Below are 9,466 nucleotides of genomic sequence, written 5' to 3' on the forward strand. Positions count from 1 at the left end.
TAATGGAAACTGTGAACCTTAGTTAATAATAATGTATCAATATTAGTTCATCAATTGTAATACATGTACTCCACTAATACAAGATGTAGATAATAGAAGAAACGGGGGTTGGGGGTGCTGGAAGGGGGTATGTGGGAACTTTCTGTACTTCCTAATCAATTTTTCTGTAAACCTAAAATTGCACTAAAAAAAAAAGCCTATTAAGAAATACACAGGAGAAAATATTTCTAAGCCATATGTGTGATAAGGGCTTAATATCCAGAATATATAAAGAACTCCTACAGCTCAACCAAAAAACCAATTCAAAAATAAGCAAAGAACTTGAATAGACATTTCTCCAAAGAACATATACAAATAGCCAATAAGTTTGTGAAAAGATACCCAGTATCACCAGCCATTAAGGAAATACAAATCAAAACCACGAGGAGACACCACTTCACACCCATTAGGATGGCTATTATCAATATAATGGAAGATAACAAGTGTTGGTTAAGATGTGAAGAAATTGGAACACTTGTACATTGCTGGTGGGAGTGTAAAATGGTGCAGCCATGGTGGAAAACAGTTTTGTGGTTCCTTAAAATATTAAAGATAGAATTACCATGTGATCCAGCTATTTTCCTCCTAGGTATGTACATTAAAAAATTGAAAGCAGGGGCCGAGCCCGTGGTGCACTCGGGAGAGTGAAGTGCTGGGAGCGCAGCAGTGTTCCCGTCCGCGGGTTCGGATCCTATATAGGGATGACCGGTGCGCTCACAGCGCTCACTGGCTGAGCGCGGTGTGGCCGGTCTCAAAAAGGACAAAAAAAAAAAATTTGAAAGCAGGACTTAAATAGATATTTATACACAAATGTTCATAGCATCATTCACATTAGCCAAAAGATGGAAACAAACCAAATGTCCATCAACGAATGAATGGATAAACAAAATGTGGTATATAGCTCCAATGGAATAATATTCAGCCTTAAAAAGGAATGAAATTCTGATACATGCTACAAAATGAATGAACCTTGAAAATATTATGCTGAGTAAAATAATCCATTATAGCTCCAATGGAATAATATTCAGCCTTAAAAAGGAATGAAATTCTGATACATGCTACAACATGAATGAACCTTGAAAATATTATGCTAAGTAAAATAATCCAGACACAAAGTACAAATATTGTTTGATTCCACTTATACCTAGAATAGACAAATTCATATAGACAGTCATTGTTTAATGGATACAGAGTTTTTTGGGGGGAGTGATGAAAAAATTGTGGAAATGGGTAGTGGTGACGATTGTACAACATTGTGAAGGTACTTAATGCCACTGAATTGTACACTTAAAAATGGCTGAAATGGTAAATTTTACCACAATAAAAAAAGTTAAAAATATACAGTAACCGAGATTAAAAACTCAGTGTTCTCAAACAACAGAATTCAGAGGAGAGAGTAATAAATCAGTGAATGTGAAGAAATTACTTAATCTGAACAACAAAGAGAAAATAGAATTGAAAAAATTCTGAATAGAGCCTCAGGGACAGGTAGAACTAAAACAAAAGATCTGACATTTGGGTCACTGGAGTCTCAGAAAGGGAGGTGAGAGAGGGTGGGGCTGAAAAACTGTTATGAGAAATAATGGTTGAAAATTATCGAAATTTGGCACAAAGGACATAAAGCAGATTAAAGAAGGTGAGTGAACACCTAATAGGAGTCATCCAATGAAATTCACACCAAGACACTTCATCTTCTAGAAACTAAAGACAAAAAAAAAAAAAAAATTCCTTAAAGCACCAAAGAGACCATGCTATACAGGAATGCCAATTCAAATGACAGTAGATTTTTTTTTTTCATCTCAAAGCATGGAGGTATGAAGGAAATGGCACAACATTTTCAAGTGCTAGAAAAAAGAGCTGTCAAGCTAGTAGCCTGTATCCAGTGAAAGTGTCCTTGAGGAATGAAGGGAAAATCAAGACATTCTCAGATGAAGGAAAACTAACAATTGTTGCCAGAAGAGCTACCCTAAAAGAATAGCTAAAGGAATTTCTCTAACCAGAAAGTAAGTGATAAAAGTAATCTTGGAACAGTAGGAAGGAAGAAAGAACAACATGTACAATATATAGAGCCAAATATGGGTGAATGCAATAAAATTTCCTTTGTGTTTTTTTCCCCCAAAATTATGTTTGTAGAATGTGTTTATCAATGCGTGTAGAGGAAATATTTAAGACAATTATTTTATTAATAGAGGGGAGTCAAGCGACATAAAGGGAGGTCAGGTTTCTATACCTGAACTGGTAAAATGTAAGCTGTGATGAGTTATGGATATATAATGTAATACCTAGAGCAAACACTAAAATTAAAGATATACAAAGAGATATGCTCAAAAACACTATGGATATATCAAAATGGAATTCTAGATAGGAAAAATAAGTTCTAGTGATTGACAGTAGAGCTAGGCATTGATAATTAACAGTAATTTATTGTATGTTTTCAAATGGCTAGAAAAGAGGAGTTCAAATGCTCTCATCACAAAAGGATGACTTTATGATGATGGATATACTGATTACCTTGATTTGATCATCACACATTGTATACATGTATTGAAATATAACTCTGTGCCCCATAAAATGTGCAATTAATATGTTTCAATTAAATAATTTATTTAAAAAAACCAAAACCAAAATGGAATTCTAAAAAGTGTTTAAGTAAACCACAGGAAGACAGGAAAAACAAAATAGGAAGGAAAAACAAAGAAGAAAAAATCAAAGTGACACTTACGCCTTAACATGTGTAAATAATTACATTAAATATACTCTAAATACACCAATCAAAAGACAGAGACTGGCAGAGTCAATTTAAAAAACATGACCCAGCTATATGCAGTCTATAAGAAACTCACTTCAGATATAATGATATAGCTAGGTTGAAAGGCATGCAGACCCAAAAGAAACAAAGAAAACTGTCCCTGTTTGCACATGATGTGGTCTTCTATCTAGAAAATCTCATAAAATCTACAATACAAAAAGTGGAATATAGTGAGTTCAGCAGTGTCACAGGATACAAGGTAAACATATTGTTTTTCTATAAATTAGCGATAAATGCATGGAAATCAAAATTTAAAATGCAATGACATTTATAGTCACTCAGAAAATGAAATTCTTAGATGTAAACCTCACAAGTTTGATATTGTTCTATATTTAAGATGTAGCTCTTGGGTGGAAACTGAGTGAAGGGCACATGAGACTTCTCAGTACTATGCTTGCAACTTCCTGTGAATCTTTAGTTATTTAAAAATAAAAAGCTTTTTAAAAACTTTGAGTACCTATTATCTGTCAGAAATTTTACTTGAGCTTTTATATAATCTCTAATTACAATCCTGCAAATTGTAGGTGTTCTCTCCATTTAATAGATGAGATTCAGTAGGCTCAAATTTATTTTCTAAGTCAGATGCATCTCTTAGGATTAAGAAAATATAGTAAATTGCCCAAGGTTACATAACTGGTAAAGAACTGTAACAGGATTTAAACCTAACTGCTGAAGTCCAAAGCCCACATCATTTCTACTATTCTAGATTGCCTCTTCTAAAGTACTTTTGTTTTGGAATGGAGTGAAAATAGAGTTTGATGTCAGATGTGAGGGGACTGTTCATGTATTGATTGATAATTTGTTTTATTTACTCATTTAACAATAATTTGAGCATTGTGTGTGAGATACATAATAAATGATACAGAAACAAGTGATATGTTGATACAGAAATGAGAGATATGATCCCTTAAGTTGCTTAAAATTTAGTGGAATGGACAGAGGAGTAAACAAAATGATTTTAATATATCTTGTACTAAGATAAAGCTGTATGAGAGGCTTTGTGGGAGCACATACAGTAAGGAGAAGCATTTAACCTTTCCTGGTTCATTTTGAGTATGCTGTTGTTGCTCAGAAATGTAGCACAGTAGAAGCCATGAACAAAGACCATAAAACATATAGATTGATGAATTGAAATTTATCTGTTTGTTTACTCCACATCCTATAGTTTGTTTAAAAAAAATAAAGTAGCTGAGCTAATAAGGGTAGGGGAGAATAAAGAAACTTAGTGAAAGCCTGGGACGAGAATAACAAATAGATCATTGCAACGGTTTCTGTACACGTTGCTAGAGGTGGGCTACAGATTTGGCTTTAAAATTCCAGAAACTTAGTGAAAGCCTGGGACGAGAATAACAAATAGATCATTGCAACGGTTTCTGTACAAGTTGCTAGAGGTGGGCTACAGATTTGGCTTTAAAATTCTTAGAAGCAAAGGCAAAAAGGAAATGTTTGTTAAATAATTCATGGTCGTTATAGTAAGAACTAGTCAAGTATCAAAAAAAAGTACGTATTTTCCTGAAATTGAAGTCTGAGCAAAGTTTCCCCTGAGGATTCTCATAATGAGAGTTCTCTGACATATAGTGTATAATATTTCAATAATTTCCCTAAAATAAGTTTTTAAATGAGTTTAGTGAGATTGTTACTTATAGTGTGACTGGAGCTTAGTTATACATTAGGAATGGTGGGAAGTTAGGCTGGACAGGTAAGTAGGGCTGGGATCACAAATAGCACTGTTTTCATCTTATCTCAGTGTGATGAGACACCATAAGGTTACAGGAGTGATCTCAAATTTGCTTTTCGAAGAATTTTTAGCAGTATATGGGCGGAGGCCAAAAGAGAAGAAAATAGGAGCTTTTGCTGAAATTCAGGCCAGTTGTAAGGAAATATGGTGCATTTATAGTGCTCCTTTTTGTTTTTTAAAAATTATTCAAGTTTTTTCTTGTTTCCTAGTTTCCATAATTCAGACTCTTTATGTCTAAATCTCGTAAGTTAATGTGCTTACAAAATGCCAAAGTGAGGGTTGGATTAAATATTCAGCTAAAAATAACTTATGACCTTTAGAATATTTGTTAGTGACAAACTATAAAGTTTGTATTTTCAAAGGAAAGTTGGTTGATTTCGATGATTTAGAAGAAGATATCTCTATAATTATTTGAAAAGGGCAAGAATAATGTTAGATCTAAGAGGTCAGGGATTTAGCAGTTTTAGATGCTCCTTAAAGACTGAAACAGTTTCTTTTGTTTTTTTGCATCTTCTACAGGGTACCAACACAATGTCTTGAACACACTAAATAAGTAGGTGCTCAATAAAAATTTGTTAAATACATACTGAGAGACAAATACCTTGTTTTATTGTGCTTTACTTTACTGTGCTTCACAGATAATGTGTTTTGTACAAATTGAAGGTTTGTGGAAACCCGGCATCAAGCAAGTCTATCATTGCCTTTTTTAAAAATAGCATATGCTCACTTTGTGTCTCTGTTTCGCATTTTGGTCATTCCTGCAATATTTCAAGCGTTTTTATTACTATATCTGTTATGGTGATCTGTGATTAGTGATCTTTGATGTTACTATTATAGTTGTTTGGGGGCATCACAAACTGTGCCCATATATGATGGCGAACTTAGTCAATAAATGTTGTGTGTGTCCTGACTGTTCCACCAACAGGGTATTCCTCTCTCTCTCTCTCTCTCCCTCTCTCTCCCTCTCCCCCTCCCCCCTCCCTATTCCCTGAGACACAACAATATTGAAATTAGGCCTATTAAAAACCCTACAGTGGACTCTTAAGTTTTCAAGTAAAATGAAGAGTCACATTTCTACTTTAAAACAAAAGTCAGAAATGATGAAGCTTAGTGAGGAAGATATGTCGAAAGCTGAGATAGGTCAAAAGCTAGGCCTTCTGAACCCAATAGCCAAATTGTAAATGCAAAGAAAAAGTTCCTGAAGGAAATTAAAAGTGCTGCTGCATTGAAGACACTAATGATAAGAAAGTGAAACAGCCTTATTGCTGATATGGAAAAAGTTTTAGTGGTCTGGATAGAAGATCAAACCAGCTACAACATTCCCTTAAGTCAAAGCCTAATTCAGAGTAAGGCCCTAGCTCTCTTCAGTTCTGTGAAAGCTGAGAGAGGTGAGGAAGCTGCAGAAAAAAAGTTTGAAGCTAGCAGAGGTTGGTTCATGAGGTTTAAGGAAAGAAGCCATCTCCATGATGTAAAGTGCAAGGTAAAGCAACAAGTGCTCATACAGAAGCAGCAGCCAGTTATCCAGAAGATCTAGCTAAGATCATTGATGAAGGTGACTACACTAAGCAGCAAATTTTCAGTATAGAAGAAACAGCCTTGCATTGGAAGAAGATGCCATCTGTGATTTTCATAGCTAGAGAGTAGAAGTCAATGCCTGGCTTTAAAGGGGAGCTGACTTGACTCTCTTGTTAGGGGCTATTGGAGCTGGTGACTTTAAGTTGAAGCCTGTGCTCATTTACTATTCCAAAATTCTGAGGGCCCTGCAGAATAGGGGAGCTGACTTGACTCTCTTGTTAGGGGCTATTGGAGCTGGTGACTTTAAGTTGAAGCCAGTGCTCATTTACTATTCCAAAATTCCGAGGACCCTGCAGAACTATACTAAATCTACTCTGCCTGTGTGCTGTAAATGGAACAACAAAGCCTGGATAACAGCACATCTTTTTACAGCAGGGTTCACTGAATATTTTAAGCCCACTGTTGAGACCTACTACTCAGAGAAAAAGATTTCTTTCAAAATATTATTACTCACTGACAATGCACCTGGTCAACAAGAACTCTGATGGAGATGTACAAGGAGATTAATGTTTTCATGCCTGCTAACAACGTCTGTTCTGCGGTCCATGAGTCAAGGAGCAATTTTGACTTTCAAGTCTTATTGTTTAAGAAATATATTTCTTAAGGCTATATAGTTGCCATAGTTAGTTATTCCCCTGATGGATCTGGGCAAAATAAATTGAAAATCTTCTGGAAAGGATTCACCGTTCTAGATGATGTTGAGAAAATTCATGATTCATGGGAGGAGGTCAAAATATCAACATTAACAGGAGTTTGGAAGAAGTTGATCGCACTCCTCATGGATGACTTTGAGTGGTTCAAGACTTAAGTGGGAGAAGTAACTGTAGATGTAGTGGAAATAGCAAGAGAACTAAAAAATGGAGCCTGAAGATGTGACTGAATTGCTGTGATCTCATGATAAAACTCAAATGGATGAGGAGTTGCCTCTTATGGATAAGCAAAGAGAGTGGTTTCTTGAGATAGAATCTACTCCTGGTGAAGTTGTGAACATTGTTGAAATGCCAACAAAGGATTTAGAATGTTACATAAACTTACTCAATAAAGCAGTGGCAGATTTGATAGGTTTGATTGCGATTTTGAAAGAAGTTCTACTGTGGGTAAAATGCTATCAAACAGCAATTGCATGCTACAGAGAAATCTTTCCTGAAAAGAAGAGTTGATCCATGTGGCAAACTTAATTGTCTTATTTTAGAGAGACTGTCACAGCCACACCGTCAGCCTGGTACAGCTGCCATCAACATTGAGGCAAGACCCTCCACCAGCAAAAAGATTATGAGTTGCTGATGTCTCAGATGATCATTATCCATTTTTAGCAAAAAAGTATTATTTAATTAAGGTATGGACTTTTTTTTTTTTAGACATAATGCTGCTACAGTATAGTACGAACATAACTTTTATATGTACTGGGAAAACGAAATTGTGTGACTTGCTTTATTGCAATACTCATTTTATTGCAGTGGTCTGGAACTGAACCTGCAGTATCTCCAAGGTAAGCTTGTACTGTGGAAAATATTTGTGCCACCACTTTATCTCACAGATATTTCTGTTATTGCACTTAACATATTGTACTTGTATTTCCTCAAGTAAACAAAAAATTCTCTGAGGGCAGGTACCTAACCTAGCTTTATCTTTCCATCTTTGGAATTTAATATAGTTCCTGACATAATCATTGTTAAATGGGTCTAATGTTTTTCTTTTCCTTTAAAGGAATTTGGATACCTTCGTCATAGAAAAGGCCCTTTTCTTCATCCGTTGATGTTTGATAGTGGGCTGGGAAGGAAAGCTGTGGTCCTCCACATTAGTCAGCAAATACTTGATTGATTTGGTATTTAGCTTAGTCAAGTAAGTTACTGGTATGTTCAAAAGGACTTTTCTAAAGAGTTAACATATGTCGATAAAAAATAATTAGAAATTTAATCCTAAAGAACTCTTAATGATATTATTAAAATTAATTTTAAGACTGGTTTCTTTATTGCAGATATAAATATTTGGCCATTTTTCTAATAGCTTGGTTAAAAATCGATAGTAATTAAGTTCTCTTAAAAAATAAACTATAAATTGTCTTGGAAAATATAGCTATAACATTTAAAATTTTTCATTTAATATGTTTTTTCAAGTAGGTTATACATTCACATGGTACAAAATTCAGAAATCACAAAAGTCATACAGTTAAGTCTCCTTGCCAGGGAAGCAAATCTCACTTCCTGATTCTAGTCATCTAGTTGATATCCTCAGAAGAAAGCTAAAGGAAATCTTTTAATGTGATTATTTTCTTTCTAATTTTAACAGATTAAAGATCTCAAACAGACAAATCATGGCTTGGAAGAATATGTTAGGAAACTCTTGGATAGTAAGGATGTAGTAAGCAGTCAAATAGACGATTTAACCAGCCACAATGAGCATCTTTGTAAAGAATTGATTAAAATTGACCAACTAGCAGAGCAACTAGAAAAAGAGAAAAATTTTGTGGTGGATACCGCCAACAAGGAACTTGAAGAAGCAAAGGTACTAGATTTACCACTGATCAGGATTTTAATTGTACTTTAAACATCATGTAATTATTAAATGCAATGGAAGAAGTGACATTCTCATTTATAGGAAGCTTTTTCAATTTACATTATATTTAAATGTCTACTCTGAAGATTAAATTATTTCTCACATTTTATTTCTTTTAAAAGATTTTTCTCAAAAGATTTCCTAAGTAATAGGTAGTCATTGTAAAAACTTCAAAACAACAGAAATGTTCTTTAGCTAGAAGGCTACTATTCCTCCCCAGTTCCTCTCTCCTTGGCAGAGACATCTGCAAACAAATAGATATGTTTATTTCTATTTGTCTGTTTTCACACAATTTATTTCACATTTAAAAGGTTTTTTTTACCCCAAATTTAAATTTTTATGTAGTTAAATTTGCCAATCCTTTGTTTACTGACTTCTGAGTTTTGATTCTTATTTAGGAAGGACTTATGACCTCAAGAACTACAAAATATTTTCTAAAGATTTCTTTTTTTAAAAAAAAAAAAAAAAAAAAAGATCACCAGTAAGGGGATCTAACCCTTGACTTCGTGTTGTCAGCACCACACTCACCTGATGAGCTAACCGGCCATCCCTATATGGGATCCAAACCCGGGGCCTTGGTGTTATCAGCACCGCACTCTCCCGAGTGAGCCACAGGCCGGCCCTAAAGATTTCTTTTAATAGTCTTTAATGGTTTTCTTTTAATTTTAAATACTTCTGGAATTTCTTTTTGTTCTAGTATGAGGTAGGGTTGACTAATCCTTTATTTCTTCACTGATTTGAAATACCGT

Source organism: Galeopterus variegatus, unplaced genomic scaffold, assembly GCF_000696425.1.
Source record: "Galeopterus variegatus unplaced genomic scaffold, G_variegatus-3.0.2 Scaffold6923, whole genome shotgun sequence".
Lineage (NCBI taxonomy): Eukaryota > Metazoa > Chordata > Mammalia > Dermoptera > Cynocephalidae > Galeopterus > Galeopterus variegatus.